The sequence below is a fragment of the Plectrocnemia conspersa genome, unplaced genomic scaffold (assembly GCF_051122295.1).
Source record: "Plectrocnemia conspersa isolate PC_06_02 unplaced genomic scaffold, ASM5112229v1 ptg000009l, whole genome shotgun sequence".
NCBI lineage: Eukaryota > Metazoa > Arthropoda > Insecta > Trichoptera > Polycentropodidae > Plectrocnemia > Plectrocnemia conspersa.
Window position 1 is genome coordinate 22,622,075 of NW_028277173.1, and position 19,864 is coordinate 22,641,938.

At 32.6% G+C, this 19,864-nt stretch overlaps 1 protein-coding gene across 1 annotated transcript in view; it reads right to left on the reverse strand.

Moving 5' to 3' along the window:
* The window catches only part of pnt (ETS transcription factor pointed), a 189,377-nt gene that overhangs the window by 146,148 nt on the left and 23,365 nt on the right, over positions 1-19,864 (reverse strand). The window lies entirely within an intron of this gene.

A 19,864-nucleotide genomic window follows, 5' to 3' on the forward strand; every position in this document is an offset into this window, starting at 1 on the left:
TACTATGTATGTATATTATAAAAGAGGGAATTCGAATGTTGCGTTATGATTGTTGCGAATGTTGTTAAGATCGCCCGTCACACTTCAGCAACGAGTGACTCGTTCATCCCTCGTCGTAATAATCAAATATGTACACAGGTTGTTAAAAAAACCAAGAGTTAAGCAAACATTAGTAAAAATAATGAAAGTGTGAATGTCAAACATCAACAGGTAAAACGCGACGTTGTACAAACACGCACAAAACCATGTTAATAATTTCTATATATACGCATATATTTAAACTGTGATATGTTTAAATAAATAATTTTATTATGTGTATGAAAATAAATTAAATAAATATCGTTGGTAAGCCAACGCCATCTGCACCGTTACGGTCGAACTGGAAAGTTTTATTATCGACCCGTGGAGTAGAGCCGCAGGAGTCTGCTTTACCGATCTGACCCGTCGCACTAGAGATGGCGTTGGTGGAGTAAGGGAAACGCTACTCTCGCGCATTGTCAAATGAAATGAATGAACGAACGCCCACACATGTTGTGCAATTCGTGTATTGATAAAATTATACATGCTATCTCGCACGCGACTCATTCGTCATTGGATTTGAATCCAAGATATTTTTTTTAAATATTAGTACGAGAAGGACCAAAATAATAATTTAGGGTTGCCAACTTGCAAAAATGCATTGCATTGTTTGTGTTTTTGGCTCTGAATATTTAATTATATACAAGACAATAATTAGCGGAATGCGTTCCTATGATGTAAACACAATCAACTACTACAAAATAAGTAGTGAGACAAGACTGAAATCCAAAAAATCAGTGATCTATTTTATTCATTTATAAGCTAATATATTTTAATTATTCATCCGCGAGATTAAGAAAATTATTATAGAAAATTTAAAAAGTAATCGCTAATTATAAAAACCTAAAAAATTCGAACCCAGATCTTTCGGGTATTTGTCACCAACTTATACGATTTGGTCTATAGTGCTGAGTATATAAATATATAAACTGAAAGAGTACTAAACGTGCACTGGAATGCTGCTAAAAGCAAATTTTGGTCCATTGCTGTTCCTTTTTTTTTATAAATGACATATATACGGAAAAATCCATTAGAGCGATTACTTATTCTTACTACTTCTGCGGGATTTACATATGATCTTGAAGAAATTCTTCTCAAAGTTCTTGGAATTTTATTAATTAAAATTTTTAATTTTTACACTTTATCGCCTGCAGTTTTGTGAAAAATTCACACAACGCAAAATTATAATAATAAGTACAATTTTTGAATTAAAATTATTTGTATCAAAAGTTTTCAACATAATAATAAATAAATAACAACAGAAATAATCATTGAAAATACGTAAAATTAACTCACTCTCAGGTGTATACTAACAAATTAATAAAAGTGCATAAATTCTAGTGCAATCTATTCCCCAGCAACGATTCGAGCAGTTTTCAAATTTGATGAAAGATATTAATGGTTATCAGGAATTTCATTATTTTAGCACAATCATCCGAGCTAGTAATTCGAATAAACATGGTCCGTTTTATCCATGATTGCGGACTTTTTCACTCCTCAATTGAATGGCATTAGTGTGGAAGAGCTTTGGTTTCAACAAGACGGCGCAATATACCTCACAGTGCGCGCCACAATCAATATATTGTAGGAACAATTCGATGAGCGCATAATTTAGCGTAATGGACCTGTGGATATTCGGTGGAGTTATGTGAAGTCGCTAGTCTACGCCGATAAACCAGAGATGATGGACGACTTGGAAGCCAACACTCGCCGCGTTATTTCCGATATACGACCCCAGCTGCTCGAAAAAGTGGTCGAAAATTGGACTTCCAGATTGCGCTTTATTCGAGCCAACCGCAATCCCCATATGCCCGAAATCATATTTAAACACTAATGACATAAAATTATCTCTTCAATAAAGCCAATACCATGACCAGTACCACGATTTTTATGTATTTTATTTCATTTTAAAGTTCTATACTTCTAAAAAACACGGGTGCTATAAATATTTGGAAATGCGTTTAATATATATTTTATTCATATCAAAAACAGATTGTTGTAGTATTATGCATTTGTGTAATTATTAATAAAGTACAATAACTAATAGATTTATCGCCAAAATGTGACGTAACGAATTCCTTTAAAAACATTCACTAATCTAGAGTTCACTTTGTAACTTTTCATCTATAATAACTTCTTGTGCGCTGTTAAAAATGCTGCGTTTAGTAAATATTTTTATTGGCGTTTGCTATTTCTTTTCCAATTCTCAGTAATCATTTGGCAGACTTCCTGTTCCGATATATTGTTAAAAAAGTTTTTTATAAACCATTTTAGAAAAAAAAATGCAAACATAACATATCAACAAGCGCCGCGTGTTGATATGCTAACTGAATAAATATATAGCACGAGAATAACACAACCAACGAGACTCGGTCATAAAGACTTTCAAATGAGAATTTCAGATAACATTAAAATTGCTAATGAAATAGCTCATAACACTTGCTAGAACTAGCACGTTGAAAAAACAGTGATAGACCTTACAGTGGTTTTTCTCATTCCAGATCGGAACTACAGAAACTAACATCGTTTCTGGTGGTTGTAAATTTTGTAATCGACTCATGAAGGATTCCCGGCGCAGATCTAAAGAGGACAAAGGTGTGCCACGTCCTGTGTTGAACGATTGTCGACTACCAATCATACGAGATAGAAAATCATTCTATTTATATAAACAAAAATTCCCAGCGTGACTGCAGTTTCAATGAACGCTTAAACTCAACCAAATCAATGGCTTGTAGATGGTGTGAATATGATCGAATATCATAGATTTTTAGCAGAACTAGATTCTAATTGGTGGTGGTGGTTTATATAAAGTGCTATTTGTTTGCCTTTCAATACTCAATATGTGCTCTAAGTTTATTAAAATGTTCATTAATCATCCTTTACTTCTACAAACCAACATTCCGCTATTAATAAACAATTAATAAAGAAGAAACAATGCTAAAGCAAATGAAAGCAAACTTTGTTTACAATCCAACTCGCAAAAACAAATGGACGTACGAGTTGAAAAATGTTGAACACAAACGTTGTATGCGAACGAATTAATTACACGCGATGATCGTTAATTTTACAGAATTGTTTTTATAAAAAAAAAGTGTTGATACTCGTCAGAGTCCATGAAAGGGTTAGAAGCAAAACAAACAAAGCGCTCGTTCGCATGTGCAGTCCATGTACATCTGCATGCGATCTGAACGCCATCCCAAAACCATACGTAGAGGTTAAACCGATGCTAATTCATATTTTCATACAATCCAGCGAGCTTACTCAGTGGCGTATTTATAGAAAGCGAAAGAAAGCTCTTTATGCAACTGATACGTATAGGTGAGGTACATCTTTGTTCCAGAACTTTAATCTGTATTTCTCAAGAAGAATCATAAATAACAATAACTAAGCCAATTAATGATTCTGCAGATGTAATTAACCGATTATGAAGTTTTTTTATACAGTATACTGCAGAGGTTCTAAATCTGTGATGGGGATTTAAAATAAACAAGTCTCACCATGTATATTTTCACAGGCGATGACATATTATCAAAAATATTTTCAGAATAAATCCGACTGTTTTTTTTTTAGAATTTCTTTAAGGAATAACCAGATAATTTCAGGTTTAGAATCAGGAACGTCATTTCGGCTTTATAAATATTTATTTTTCATTAAAATTCACAGTATTTAACTAAATGACATGCATTTTTCCCGCCAAATTCAAGGGATAGCAAATGCCCCCCCCCCCTAAATTAAGTCATAAACTTTAGATATTTTGAATCATAAAGGAACTCGAGAAAATAACGGATTGGCAATGCAATAAAGTTAATCGATTTTATTACTGGTTAATATTACATAGATTGAATATTTACAAGAAAGCGCCGATCGGCGAGGAGTCGATCAGCAGAAGACGCTTTCCTTTGCGTTAACGACAGACCGTATCTGCACAAGTAACGCAGTCGCAATATTAACATTTATGAGATACGCCAATGCGGAACCGATACAGTAATAATGCAATACAATTAAATATTTTATCGTTTAATTTATTAACATGACCCTATTATTAATTAACATGACTTACCACATATTAAAAGACATACATACATATACGTACATACGAAAATATTAGTAATATTTTCTTAGAAACGAGTTAAAAGATAAAAGCAGTAAAGAATATAAACAAGCCATATAATATACGTTTTTACTTATCATATTTGTGTATAAATTAATCATAAAATATCACTTAAACCGTGATTTTTTTATTCAAGAACTTCTAAAATTTGCTCGATATCATAAAACATTTTGGCATTAAGCCGGTAATTTTAATATAGGTACCTATCATTACAGATAAATGTTTATGGGTTTTGCCTTTGACGCGATTTTTTTTGTTTAGTGCCTTCAAAATTACTGTGAGTTAACCCTTAGTAGTCCCAAGTTTTTTTTAATAAATGTTGAAAAGTCCAAGTATTTATGAAAGAATTCGTATATTTAATTAAATAATTTAATGATCATTAAATATAAAAAAAATCTTTCTATATTATTTAAAAGACATAATTGTTTTGAAATTTTATTTATTGCTAGACTTTTAATTTTTTTAAATTATAATTTACTTTTTTTATTAAAATTTAATTATTCTAAAAACAATTTTTTTTCTTAAGTAGAAGGAATGTTTCCTAATCACAAGAGTAAGTATAGAGGCCGTAATTAATCCTGATTTTAGGGAAAGAATAATTATTTCTGTAGAATATTTGAATTATTAATTTAGTACATCACAATTTGAACGTTTTCTTTTTACTGATTCTGGATCAGAACAAGTCGATCCAAACCTTAATTGGTCGTAAAAGTCATGTAATGTTTAGCCAAAGTATTTAATAATTATTTGTGTTTGGCACATTTTTACATTCTCCACCTTTATATTCCTTAATTTTTGGGATTTTGGCTACAGGATGGAGGTTCTGTTTTCCCTGTTTTATTTTATTTATTACCTAATAAGAATCTTAAAACATACATAAAATTATTTTATATGATAAATAAAATGTGGCCATTACTTGATCCTGAAAATATAAATGTTGATTATGAATTGTAATTCATCAAGCTTTGCGTATATTTCCAAAAGCTAACATAAATGGTTGTTTCTTTCATCTGGTAAAAAATCTATGAAAGCATTTAGCTTTTGACCGAATAAAATTCTGATGCGCAATTCTCTTTAGATTTAAAAATGATTACTTTACTTGCTTTCGTTCCAGAACAAGATATTATATTACATGCTATTTCTAAACTGGAGAATCATTTATCCAGTGAATTAAAACCAATTTTAGAATGGTTTACGAATGTCTATATAGGTCGCCTAAGAAACAATATAACTAGGGCTCCACCGATTTTTTCCTACAATGTTTAGTATTTTTGTCATAGAACTCTAAACGGAAGCATGTCATCAGAAAATGAAATTGAGCTTTGGTAGCAGTCATCCATTTTTATCAATGGTCTCAGAAAAATGATGTTGATTATGAAGCTGATCAAAAAAATTTTATAATGGTTTTGAGATACGATAGAGAATATATAGAATATTTAAATGGTATTGTATATATTATAATAGGCTCGATTGTTATTGCTGTAGCGCTGAAGATTAATACTACTGTTCATTATCATTATCAATATGAAGGTGTTTTAGGACCAACATATTTCATTGGGCTCGCAACATTGACACCACTTCCAGTACAGCAAGGTTAAGAACCATTGGTGTACTGGAAGACAGAATGAGCACATAAAAAGGAGCAACTTATAAGGATACGCATCATATGCGGTAATCATAGGATTATTACATATCCTTATATCGCTAACGCCATAACCGGTCTTGTGTAATTACCCGCAATGGGACAGGTGCTTTGGATAAACGTGGATTCGCGTGTTTTGCAGATCTATTTCAGCACCAATTAAATCAAACTATTTAATATACTTGAAGATGAACTGGGATTGGTATCATTTACCATTCATCGTGTTCTAAGAAGAGTTCTGTTGATATTTCGCCGATTTGGATGGTAAACCGCAAAATACAACGACTTCCCTAGTGTCGGCGATTGAATGCGTGAAATTATAATATGCGTCACGTCTCAACACTGCTTGATATTCAATTCATAGCTTCGGCTCCAACCATCATGACGCAACGGAATAGGGAACGCATATGATTAGAAACGAATCAAAACGAAATAAAGTAAGCTGTATACATAGTTACAGCCTTTATCAGTTTATCGCGTTTCATACACTAACAATAGACTTTATATAAGAATATAAGATATGCTATCAAACATATTATGCGACTGTTTTTCCTTATCTCTCTTAAACCGTCAAAATAATTGTGATGTTTGAGAGGATTATACATGTATGCATCATTAATTGAAATGCCGCTAAATGTAAATAGCATGTTAATTGAAAAAAGTGTATGGATTGCTACTGCATTCTCAAAATAGCACAACCAAAGAGACTTACTTTAATCAATTTATTTAAATTAAAAAACTAATATTTTCTATCTAAGATTTTTTTGACAGAGGATAGATAGTTTTTGTAATATAATAAACGGTTATTTAGCGACAAGCGTATTTTTTATACTCTGGGATTCCCGAACGCGTATATCAGTTCTACTACTATTTGTTACAGTAGTTTAATTTTAACGAATCTTGAATTGAATTAATTATGGTGTTACTTTATAACCAATTGTCCCCAATATTGTTTAGGATAGATGCTTCAAATATAAATAATGTTAAAAATTAATGATTTGTTAGATGCCTTTGGTTATTAATAAACCTTATTAAATTATTTTGTTCTATTTTATTGTTGTGATATAGTTAAAACATTAAGCATTGATATTTAATTCCAAGGTAATCCCGATTTAATCGAAGTTAATGAACAAAATTAGATTTCCACAACCATCTGCCAGTCTGGAAAACAAAAATAAGCCTTCGAAGAAGTCGATTAAAGAATTCTATTGACCTTTTAAACAGAAGATGTGTAAAATGTACCATTTGAACGATTGAGATCGAGGTTATGGTTTTGAATAATTATTAACCGAATAAATCACGTATTACTATTTGAACAACCTCCACATATTCAATATACAGCGGTCTCAAAGAAACTTTTATTATAGTAAAATATAGTTTTTTATGTAAATAATATAATATACATTATATTTAATTATCAAAAATTAGATGCCGATGTTTATTTGACCATGCATCGCGAAAATTTGACAAATTTTTTCCAATAAATTAATATTTAAATAATAAATAATCTGCAAGAAATAATAAAATGATAACGAACAAAATTAATCAAAAGATAACTAGAAAATTTAATCAAAAATCTGTTTCGGCGAAATAATTATTTGTGTCACGATATTTTTTAATCTTGCTTTTCATTGTTGTTAAACAGTCTTACTCTAAAAGTAATCCAGTCATCTCTATGAAACGTGGTTGTGATCGTAACATCATTGATGTCTAAGGAAGTGGTTCAATCGTTTTTATATTACGGTGCAAAACGCTCTGAGCAAATTAAAAAAAAATAAGGAAGGTTTTGCGAAATTAGTGTATTATATTATGTTGTTTCATATCATGTGGCAGATTTTACTCAGTCACAGTATTATTTTATTTCTTTCTTTATGCATATTATGGTGTCAAATTACGTATCACCTTTTCCACGAGTTAAAACTGCAACTCAAGATAAACTCTAGGTCACAAAAAATTATTAATTTGGGGTATTGTGAGGGTACTGTTAGTCAGAGAACTGTAAGTCGTTGATTGCATAAATATCTACCTTCAAAATAAGCAATAGTGAAAGACATCTGCTGTTGATAAGCAATGATTGAACAACAATGTTGAAGCTAATCCACAATAAAATTAATCCACAAATGTTCGGACACTCGCAGTAGACTAAAGGTTAATTAGATGCCATACTTGTTAAAAAACGCGATAAAAAACCTATGGGAAAAAATATAAAAAAATGGGTACCGCACGAATTGAACAATTTTTGAAGAAATCATGAAAAAATCAGTACAACGGTTAGACAGCAAAGAAACTTTAAAACTTGAACAAAATTATGGTGACAGTATATTAGTATTCTGGGGGAATAATTCATTAATATTTTCTTAAATCAGGCGAGACTATTATTATTATTTGATTTATTAAAATTATGCATAGAAAATTAAACATAAAAAATCGATCTTGGTCATACTGACTTCATACTACTTAAAAATTAAACGAATTATAATTGGAAATTCCTGCAGATTATCACATTTTCAATTATTTCAACATATTACAAAATCTTTTAACAACTTAACCTCTAAAAATGAATATGGATATAAACAAGGAATTTTGAAAAACATTGTTAAAACGTTGCCAGAAAACAATTTTTGTAAATGGAGCATATTTTAATCAATAAGAATTAGTTAAATAATATACCATTTTATGTCTCATTAAAAACCCGTCCATACGAAATAACCGAATATTAATTTTTATTCGATGTATGTGTACAATAATATGAAGTGTACTCTCGGTGTACACCACAGGAAGAAAATTGTTAAATATACTGATTTCAGTCAAAGCGAAATTCATCAAAAATCGAGTAGAAGCTCTTTTCTCCAAGATGACACACTCATAAACAAATATTTTGAGAGGTAGAAAATTAAAATCAACTGAATTAAAACGAAATCAATTATTTTTACAAAACGTAGACAAACTCTGTCACCACCTCTCCGAAATGCACAAAGCAGTAACTTAAAATGGATAACATGTACTTCAAAATTGTTTTTTGCCATCTTTTATTGGACAAAATTAGGTTTAGATGTGCTTTATTATACGATTCTCACTCGTAATATTTTTATAAAAAGTATAAACGCTTGATAATTGAGCGTTTTCACCGCGATGGCACGATTATATTGCTTTTGACCTGGACTGGAAATTCACTGTATGGCAACACTAAGCAGCAAAAAAAAACACGATTAATTATCAGGAAAATATTATGAATAGATATTTTTAATAATTTGTAATGCCTAATTAAAATATTTCGCATAAAATATGATTTCAGAAAAAATGTTGCAACGGTGGCTAATTTTTATATTTATTAGTAGCACAGAAAGGATTAACCCGTACCTATTATTATTTATTCAAGAAATTATATTACGATGTTAAAAAAATATATAAAATTCCATTTTTGTCATGAGGCCTGGAATCATTGATTTCCCAGGGCTCAGGTTCGCTCTCGGCGGTACTGATCCTACAACACGACAACATTCTCACAAGAGAGATCATTGAGAACCTAAATCTGAAAGTGCTTCAGCATCCACCGCATTCCCCAGATATTTTTCAATACTGGCAATCTAACGAGAACCCGTCTCCTTGAGAGCTCGGGAGAAAAACTAATATATCTCCAATAAAACACTTAGTACTACAAGGGGTAGGGAACCGCTCACCCAGCTGTCACAAGCTGGGTGCCCACCCGAAGGGTTGGACTCGTAGAACCTTATTATCGATAACGACAGTGGTGCACACAGTGGGTTTCATGTAGTTATACCTCTCCCCAGATATTGCTCCTAAAACCATCGGAACGTAGGTAGAAAAATTATTATATATAATGGATTTATTTATTTGATTATATAACTTGTTTTTATGTAACAGCATTTTAGATACTTCGTTTTTAAGTTAATTAAGTAGTAAATCTAAAATCGTTTTTTTTTTTATTAAATGCATTATTGGAGTGAGGTTCAAGAAATGCCCCTTTGATATTTAGTCAAGTTTAGTAAGCTTTTGTACCTTTGAGAATTACCCCGGTTTCTTGGCCCTTGAAATAATACGATAATGACTAATTCTGTGGCGTTATTCTTTTAAGTACGGTACCGATACAAACCAGCAACATCGTCGCAATAAAACCTCCGCATAATTGCTGTATCATCACTCGATACGTGGCCGTTGACATCGAAGCGACAGGTTTCAAGCGCTAAAAGTGGTAAACGATGCCGGTGGCAGTTGAAACGTTCAATTACGAGGACGTTCATCTCTTCTTGACCCTTGGCAGATTTCAGCGAAGACACATTTGCATAATCTGCACGCAGCTAATTGCGTAAAGTGCACCAGAAGCAAGAAGCTCGCGCAAGCTTTGCTGACAAAGTGCGATACGCTTCGCGCGCATGCGCACACAATGTTATACAAGGCGACATAAAAGAGCCCGAATGATTAATGTCGATATTCTGTGAAAAGCGACCAAATTAAACCGTCTGGTAGACGTGTAAACAGAGAGTAAATCTAATGCGAGAGTGGGCGAAGTTGTACGTGAGAAAAAAAATTGTCTAATAAATAAATCCAAGACGCTACACTGACTACCGAGTCTTTTCTTTCCCAAAAATAATAAGTACATGCTTTTTGTCTCTATATCGGTGGTTCTTAAACATATTGATGTCACATATTCACTGGAAAAGATTACGACCCAAAACTTCCGTTTGAAATAAACATTTCCTTTCTTAATTAAATATGGCTATCTCAATTCTAAATTCTATAACATGAGTTATGGAATTAATAACTGTAAAACATATTATTCCGCACCTAACGTTTTTAATTAGTTAGTTTAAGATGCCTATATCTGAAGCTGTTGATGAACTTATGCCTCTAAAGCAAGACGAGTTCAGGCAATTTATGACTATACTTAAATTCAAATTTGTCTTGGCATAGTTCTTTAATTGGCGGTACTAAAATCTACTAAGCATTTTTTTAATACTAATATATAAAACATAATTGCTATCTAGAAAGACAATCGAACAAATATTCTCGAGGAAATCCAGTTTTGGGTTCCAGAACGTTTTTGAGAGTCACGATCTCGTCCTCTTTTGAGCCTGTCAGAGCCAGGACGTCCTAACTAGCTGACTTGCCTATGGCTGTCGCCATCCAGCTCCTTAATACGCTGACATTGTACATTGAGCTATTTAATAACAGCAACAAGAAACTGGTCCGATTTGTATAATTTAATTTTAATATTTTATCTTTAGATTTAAAGGTTGCTGCACCGTCATCTGAGTCGCTCTTATCTGTATCAAGTTGTTTTATTTTTATTAATCTAAAACTTGTTTTACAGACCCTCGGTAATGTTTACGCGGACCCCCAGGGGTCCGCGAACCACAGTTTAAGAACCGCTGATGTATTGAATAAAGAGGAATGTCTGAAACCATATGGAGTTGCTGATTTCAGTATTGGAAATTGAGCTTTAAATATCAATTTAAATTACAAGAGCTGTAATAAACTTAATCGGTACCTTGATGCAATTGAAGTTCAAAAGCAGGAGCGCTTTTTTAGGTATTTTTATGTTAAAAAAACATCGACGCAAATATTGGTGACAGAGAACAACTTTGACCATTTCACGTGCAGAAATGTTTCATAAGAGACAAAAGTGTGGGTTTTTGGTAAATCCAAAACTCTACTTTAAGCATTTGGTGCATTTCTGAGAAATTTTGTTACCTCTGCACATAAAAAAATAGTTCTAAAACAAAATACGTAAATTTATAGTAATCCTCATTTATAGCAATTTATATTTGAGAGGCAACTCACGCCTCACCTATAGAATACATCAATACGAATAATTACTCTATATATTCACAGTGATAACTTATGAATGAAGCTTTTATTGTACTGTAATATCTATATTTAATGATGCTGTTTTTAGACGCACGATCAATCAGTTGTGCGTCAAAACGGGTTTGGTCAAGACTTATTTTTGATTCGACCAGTTTATCGATCCGTCGAGCAGGGGTCGGAACTACTATAAAAATTCTGCGCTACCTGCATGGATACCAAAGTGCGAAAACTATAACATAATTTGGTTAAAATATGTACTGAACCGTTCGCATTAACAATACATGTGTCTACTTGTAATGCATCGAGATAAAACGCGCCAGAAGTTCAACAGTGACGAGGTCGCTAGGGTCGGCAAATGCCAGTTCGTCACTATCATTTCTAAATAGGACTCGCCGAAATCGACGATGTATTGTGTGTACAAGTGCCAGCAGTGGGAGGAATAAGAACACAACGGTGGGAGAATTCATTCATGACTAGCGGTACGTCGCTGATAGTATGAGCGAGGGTTCCCACTATTAATAGATAAAACATATCAATAAATAAACCGACAATGGTGTTATCGTCTTGAAAGACGTAACTTTGGAATTACCATGACAAAATATATCTATATAATCGTACCATGTACATTTTATGTCAGATTACATATAAACATGGTATTGTGTTTTTAATAAACATATATCAAAAAGTAGTGTGTTAGTCAACTACTTTTTTGGGAAAAATTATATAATACTGCCATTTTCTCCCATCATTCTGAAAATCTCACATTTCCGGCATTTCAAGACTACATTTTAACAGAAAGTAACAGAATTATGGAGTATACCAATTTACACTTAAAACTATTGATATGTGTTATGACTTTGTGCCAAAGTTACAATAATTCATATATACAGAGGGGGGGGATGTTTTGCTTTTATTTTTAAATCGCTTTTGAACGGGAACCGCGCGAAGTCGGGTGTGCGCGGGAGTTTAGTCTTTGGAAATTTAGTCGCAATGGATCGCTTTTAAGGGGAGCAACGCGCCTATTTTGCGCTCACTACTGATTATGTGTGAATCTATATCCGGGTGTTAATTTAATTAACTCGTGTCTCAATAAGTTCAACGCTAAATAATAAGAAAACCTGGCGGTCACGTAGCAGGTACGAGAAGATCCGGGCTTGTCAACTCGCAAGCATTTTGCTGCTATAGCGATACCAATATCAACTCGATCGAATTTTGCAACTAGACCCATATAAGATAAAAATTGGTGCAAGATTGGGTAACCTGCCATACATCCAATGTAACCATACCAGTGGTAAAGGAAATGTTTCCTACGGGTTAATTTACATGCTGCCAGTTGCTGGTGTGCCAGCTGGAAATTGACTGGAGGGTTTGGGTTAGTGTGGTGGAGGGGGGAGCTTGCGTGTCAGTAAAAAAGCAACACTTCCATAAACCAATAAAAATCATTTTATTTGAAAAGGAAAGCAACGTTTGATTTTATTCAAACCAAGTTCATATTCTAAAACATATCCATACATAGAATGCACTTCAGACTTTTAGAAAAACTCTTGTGATTTATTCACGTTCCTATCGTTAGTGTCCACTTACACCTAATTTCACTCAAAACGCAATAACTTTCTCGTAATTCTCAATTATTACCATCCACAACTCATATTGGAACGTTGACAAAATACAGCACGAAACCCAAGCCAAAAATGTGTCACTTTCAGGTGCAGTTCTTTGTAAAAAGTGCTTTTAACGACCATCTTCTTCAGTCGTCTTTTTTCCAGGCACTCATATGCGACGCATAAATCATAAAATAATCATAAAATTTTGACGCGCATGCGCTCTTATGCCAAATGCATCGCGGTCGACCTGTTTTGAAAGGCGGGCACTTTCGGTGCCAACATTCGGCCGATGGGCGTTAATTAGCGAACGCTGCGTGATGAATGAAAAAGTCAAAGGCGGAGGAGAGGCAGCCCTGGCAACCGAACGCTGACCTTCAAAGTGAAAAATAATAAAGAGAATCGACGAGTTCGTACGTTGGATCACCGCTACTCTGTCTCTCTTCTGTTCTGGTGACCTGGTATGGAGATCTACGGATGATTGATAAACGCCGGGTTAAAGATAATCGAAATTTAAATCTATGAACGAAGAGCAGAAAGTCATGGTTGCGAGCAGTGACGGCTCGTGATAGTACACGTACAGCTAATTTCTTGAGTCGAATACAATATCAACAACATAAATAGCGGTTACACGTGTTTTGTCATTTGCTTAAAGTACTAATGTCATTGAGTTACATTCAAACTCGAACTAGGAAGGCGCGAAAATTGACCTGCGCAGTTGAACATCTGGTGCAATTGCGACAAATCTAGTCAGACGCATTAGTCAGCGCTAGATAGTCCGACAGGGCTAAAACAATAAAAAAACAAGTTGGACTTTATTGCAAGGAATTATTATAAAACTCAAGTTAATGCAAACACAGCATATTTTGAAATTACGTTAAATGTTAAACTTTGTTAGAATGAGTGCATATGACATTTTTGAAAGAACTTAAAATCAAAAAAAGATTTATTGATTGCCTTAACAAAACTCTTAAGCTGTCCTACAAATTGTTGACCATATATTTTTAGAGAGAAAATAATTTGCAAAAAGTCTGCTCAAGTACTTTTTCAAGAAAAAAATTTTCAGTGAAATGAAATAAAAAATGTTTATTAAATATAATTTGGTTGACGGATGGTGATGGGTGGCAATCACACACTACATAGTTTACATGTTTGTTATTGAAATATATTAAGGTGAACGGTGCACGAGACACCACCGGCCGTTGTATTTCCGTCGAAGTCCGCCAAAAGAACGTGCTGCCCTCCGTCACGTCAGTGCTACCAGAGTGCCGCCAAGTTGCTTTACTTTGGTTTAAAAAAATAAAAAATAAAGAGCACAGAGGTAACAAAGTTGTGACATATGGTGCCCAATTTGTTTGATTATATACTTGATTCCCATCCCCATATAGCAAGCAAATTATTAAATCGTATTAAAATCATAATTTGTTTTTAAAATTAAGAGTATTAATATATGATTTATTATGTATTAAATTGTTTGTGTTATTTTATGAAATTTATTGTAGTATTCGTTTGTATAACAATTAACGATTTTTAAAGCGATAATAAGCTTTACTGTCAACTTTCATGGACACATATCAATTCGAATCATAACCATACGTCATAAAGACATATGTATTTACACGAGCTATTTCTAAAAAATAATGGAAGGCTTGGAACGCTTTAGATTTGGATATATCTGATATGAATTTCTAAGGAAATAAAAAATTTCAGAGTGCATTAAACGAATCATTATTTTTGTTTAATACCTCTGACAATAAACGAGCATTATGAAACCAAAATGGTCACATAAAATTCACGGGATATTGTAAATACTAAATATTTAATTGATACGCCGCCGGTTAGAGATAAGCATATGATAAGCTGCTCCGTATATGCCTGCCGAGTATATATGAACAATTTCCAAAAAATTTGGAAGGCTTGTAACGCTCTTATCTAAGATCATAGCCAGAAAAGCAAACTGAAAACTGTAGCCCTTTTAATACGAGTTCTAGCCGAGTTAAATATGCTGCAACCTTAATAAAAAAGAGACAGGAAAATAAAAAAATAAAGCCTATCGAAGGCTTTGTTTACGTATACAAAATTTACTAAACACATATTTAATTTCAAGCTACTTGCGTGATTGCGTTTTGAAGTAAACACAAAACGTTACTCAGTCGATAAATAAGTGAATTTGTAAGTTTCACACAAGAAAGCATAAAGGAGTAATTTCAGTATATATACAAATCGTACTTTTGTGCCAATTATTAAAAATGTGATTTGTACATCAAAACACCGCCACTGAACAGCAAATCCGCCACGGAGCAGATCTTGTTTGAAACTCGTAAAAAGGAATACATATATTATGTAAATACAACGCTGCAAGGATCAAAGTTCTTTGCCACAATTTAATAGAATAAAAAGTGTTTTATTATTATTATTTGTTACTTGTACGAGCCGCCCCTGAATGTGAAACATAACTTATTATAAAACAGACTGGTTCAAAAGGGCACTGAAAGGCGGCTACTGAACTACGCTACTTTACTGCTCGATCGTAAATCATCCGAAGAAGTACTCGTATTATAGCTAACCGCAGATTGTAAAGTTTTCATCTCATGCCAAAACGCATACATAATAATAATACGAAGTAAAAATAGACGCTTCGTAAACATAAGGCGAATTATTAACGTCCGTTTCGATAATGATGGGCAACGATACGGTTGAAAGCCATATTTAAAAATAATGTGAAACGATAAGTGGTTTTATATAAAAGATATTAATACACATTTATGATACGCATATTATTTTAAGTGATAATTTCTAAATATACCAAAGTTTGAGAGCACCCAGACAGATTGGGTTCCCTTGATGAATGTGCATCTTGGGTATCGCGTCAATAGAGTTGCTCAGAGCGAGGAGGGACGGTCCTCTGTTAATAATGTGTGGATAAGTGAAATTTAAATGGCGCAACCGACCGACTAAATTTATGTAGACGACAGCCGCTGACAGTGACCGATACGAGAGGAGAATTTTTTCAACACCGAATTTGTGGTTTTAAGTACCAAATATTAGTACGATGCTGCAGGGATATTTATACAAATTATGGAATGAATCTCTAAAAGACGAATAGCCTAAAAAATACATATATAGAACAATAGTATCCAACTAAAAACGTGAGATTATCGACAGTAAAAAGAATGGCAATTACAACCTGAAAAATCCGTTTGTATTAAATACATAATTTATTATAAATAAATCTTCCGTTGCAACATGACAGATGTTAACACAAATGTAAACACAATCAGCAACTCCTAAATAAGTAGTGAGACACCAGATTGAAAAAATATAATTTATTGATTGTAAACTATTATTACAGCTGACAATTAATATATGTGTTTATATAACAATGCACGACATAGTTCGATTTTATTTTAATCATTCATTACGATATTCATCTGTGAGATGAGTAAAAATCTCGAGAAACATAATCTGAGATGATTGTTCATAATAATATAAAAAATATTAATATAAATTTCCAAGACGCAAAAGAAATAAAAAAAACAATAGAGTCCATATGAAATTCGAACACATGTCTTTTAGATATTAGTCATTGACTTACACCAAATATCTCCTTTACTCGAATAGTTGGAAAGTTGATTACTAAGATATAATATAAAAATATGCATGATACTAAGTTGGGCAAGACTAAAGAGATGCAATCATAAATCGAGTGACACAATCTGGCAATTGTTGATTGCGTGAGTCACGTTACATATCGAAAAGAAATTGACCTCATAAACGGTGTCGCGGGGACAATCGAGCCATCGTATGACATCGCAAAACCCGGAGAAATGACGACAATCCGGAGGCAATCATCCCGAGGACAGTACCTGTTGCAGACCGGTCAAGTGAAAACGTGATTGCCATTATTGGCTATGCCGCGAGCATTGGCTGCCCCGGATTGGGCACACCTTCGCCAGCCAAGTCACTCACTCCTTGCACTATCGATCAGTGTTAATTTTTTATATCCTGTCCCCACTGGGTAAGGACACTGCTCCCTAGCGAAGCGATTGCATAATTGGATTCTGCGAACCACCATGTAATGCAAAAAAGATGATTCCGAGAGCGGTCGCGAGAAAAATAGACGTGCGAATAGGGCTAAGTGGTCCGAACGCTGCTAATGGGAAAGTTTGCACAGGAGAGCACAGGAGAGGACCATCCACATAAAAGACTGGCAATGTAAATTGAATAATTCGCAGCATCCTTGTTAGGGCGGCGCGAGTGGGCTACCAGAAGTATAACGTCAGGAGAGAGGGTTATGGCCATATTTTCAACGAAATTTTGCGCGCAAACTTTTAGCAAAATGCCATCTAGGATGCATACAAAGGCCATCGTGCCTTAAAACTAATCAACGAAGCAAACTAGACAGCAATTTGGCAATATGTATGTATACCACATAACAAAATATTGGTCGATCCGACTCGTGAACAGAAAAGGTGTATCATGTCAGAATCTTTCCATGTTTTAACCCTTTGGCTACCGAAATCCGATATATCGGCTTTCGCTACACTAGCGAGAACTGCCGGATCCGACGGCTCCGAAATCGTAGTATCCAATACATTTTCAACCGTCTGTAGGGTAATTGCTTCAGGGGTTTATAACATTTTTTCAAATATATGTTAAAAATATATTATAATCATTATTTTTATATATATACATATACATACATATATATATATATATATATATATATATATATATATATATATATATACATATATATATATATATATATATATATATTTTTATATATATATATATATATATATATATATACATATATATACATATATATATATATATATATATATATATATATATATATATATATATATATATATATATATATATACATATATATATATATATCTATACATTTTTTTTTTTTTCGTAAATTAATAAAATATGATATTTTTAAATAATGGTTTAGGTAAAAATACCTTACAGACTGTTGAATATATGTATATATATATATATATATATATATATATATATATATATATATATATATATATATATATATATATATATATATATATATATTTATATATTTATATATTTATATATTTATATATATATATATATATATATATATATAAATATATATATATATATATATATATATATATATATATATATATATATACACATATATTCAACAGTCTGTAAGGTATTTTTACCTAAACCATTATTGAAAAATATCATATTTTATTAATTTACGAAAAGTTTTATTTACATTTTAAAAATAAATAACATATTATATACCATTATTATTGATTCCTGGTCGGAGTTCGGCCACTCAGTTCTCGTAATTTTTAATACGTCATGCGATAATGACTCTTATTACAGCGCAAATAAGAACTAAAATAACACACAATCGCATATTCATCATTAATTAGGTCAAGTTCACTGCAGACAGCGTCGCACGCCGCGACAGCATGTTTACAAACTAAAATACACATTTTGACTTTTTAATTATTTAATAAAAAGTCCCGGCAGTTCTGGAACATTTTTCCCAAAATGCCCGGCATCCAAAGGGTTAAAAACAATAATAATTATAAATCCAAGTATGTAAGTCAGTGTCACATATTTCATTAATTATAAAATATCAATATGTCACTGTGCGCAATTTAATATTAATTATTCATCTGTGAGACTAGGAAAATTTAGGAAAACATATTATAATTATGCAATAACCACTAATTCCAATCTCCCAAAAACGATCAAATTTGAAAAACACTAAGATTCAAACCCAGGTTTCTCAAGTATTGAAAGTCACTGAACTTATAGTGAAAAAAATGCCGAATCGAGAAAACCAGCCGCTAACATTCATCCACAATTTTCGATACAGAGCTTGTATGGCAGCTCAAATTCTTAATTTATTCTAATGAAAAATATTTCTAAACATGGGATTTCAAGCAGAAAACACTACTTACCATATTTGTCTAATAAGTCAGCAGAGCTAAACATAATAATGCAATTGTAGCATTTTTAAAGAAAGAATATTGATCAAGTTAAACAAAGAGGAAATTGTAGATGTATTGTGAAAAAATATATTCGTCCATCTGTATGTAATTAATTGATGGAATATTTAATCATATAAATTATATATAATGTATTGATATTCTTTAACAAATTATTAAAATACGGCAAAGCTATAGTTACATATGATCGAAAATTTCTCAGGATTCGCCACAATTCAAACACCGAAAGTAGTCACACTAAACAAGCAATGTTTAGTTTGGTGACTTTGCCATAAAACATCTGTCTATGACAATAAGCGACTAGATGCGTAGCTCTGATTATTTTATATAAAAAAAATCATTGCTATATAACATTTGTTTCACTAACCACTTACTAAATCGGATCATTCTTAGGAGATAAATAAATCACACTCCACAGTATGCACAGTTACAAGCCGGAAATTGTTCGAAATGTTTCTACAAACTCGACATTATTTTCTCGATTTTCGATACCGGAAAATTCCTGGATGAAGGAAAAGAACGCCGTCGTGGGCCATTCCAAACGTAAAATAACAATGTCGACACACGCAGAAATCGTCAACAT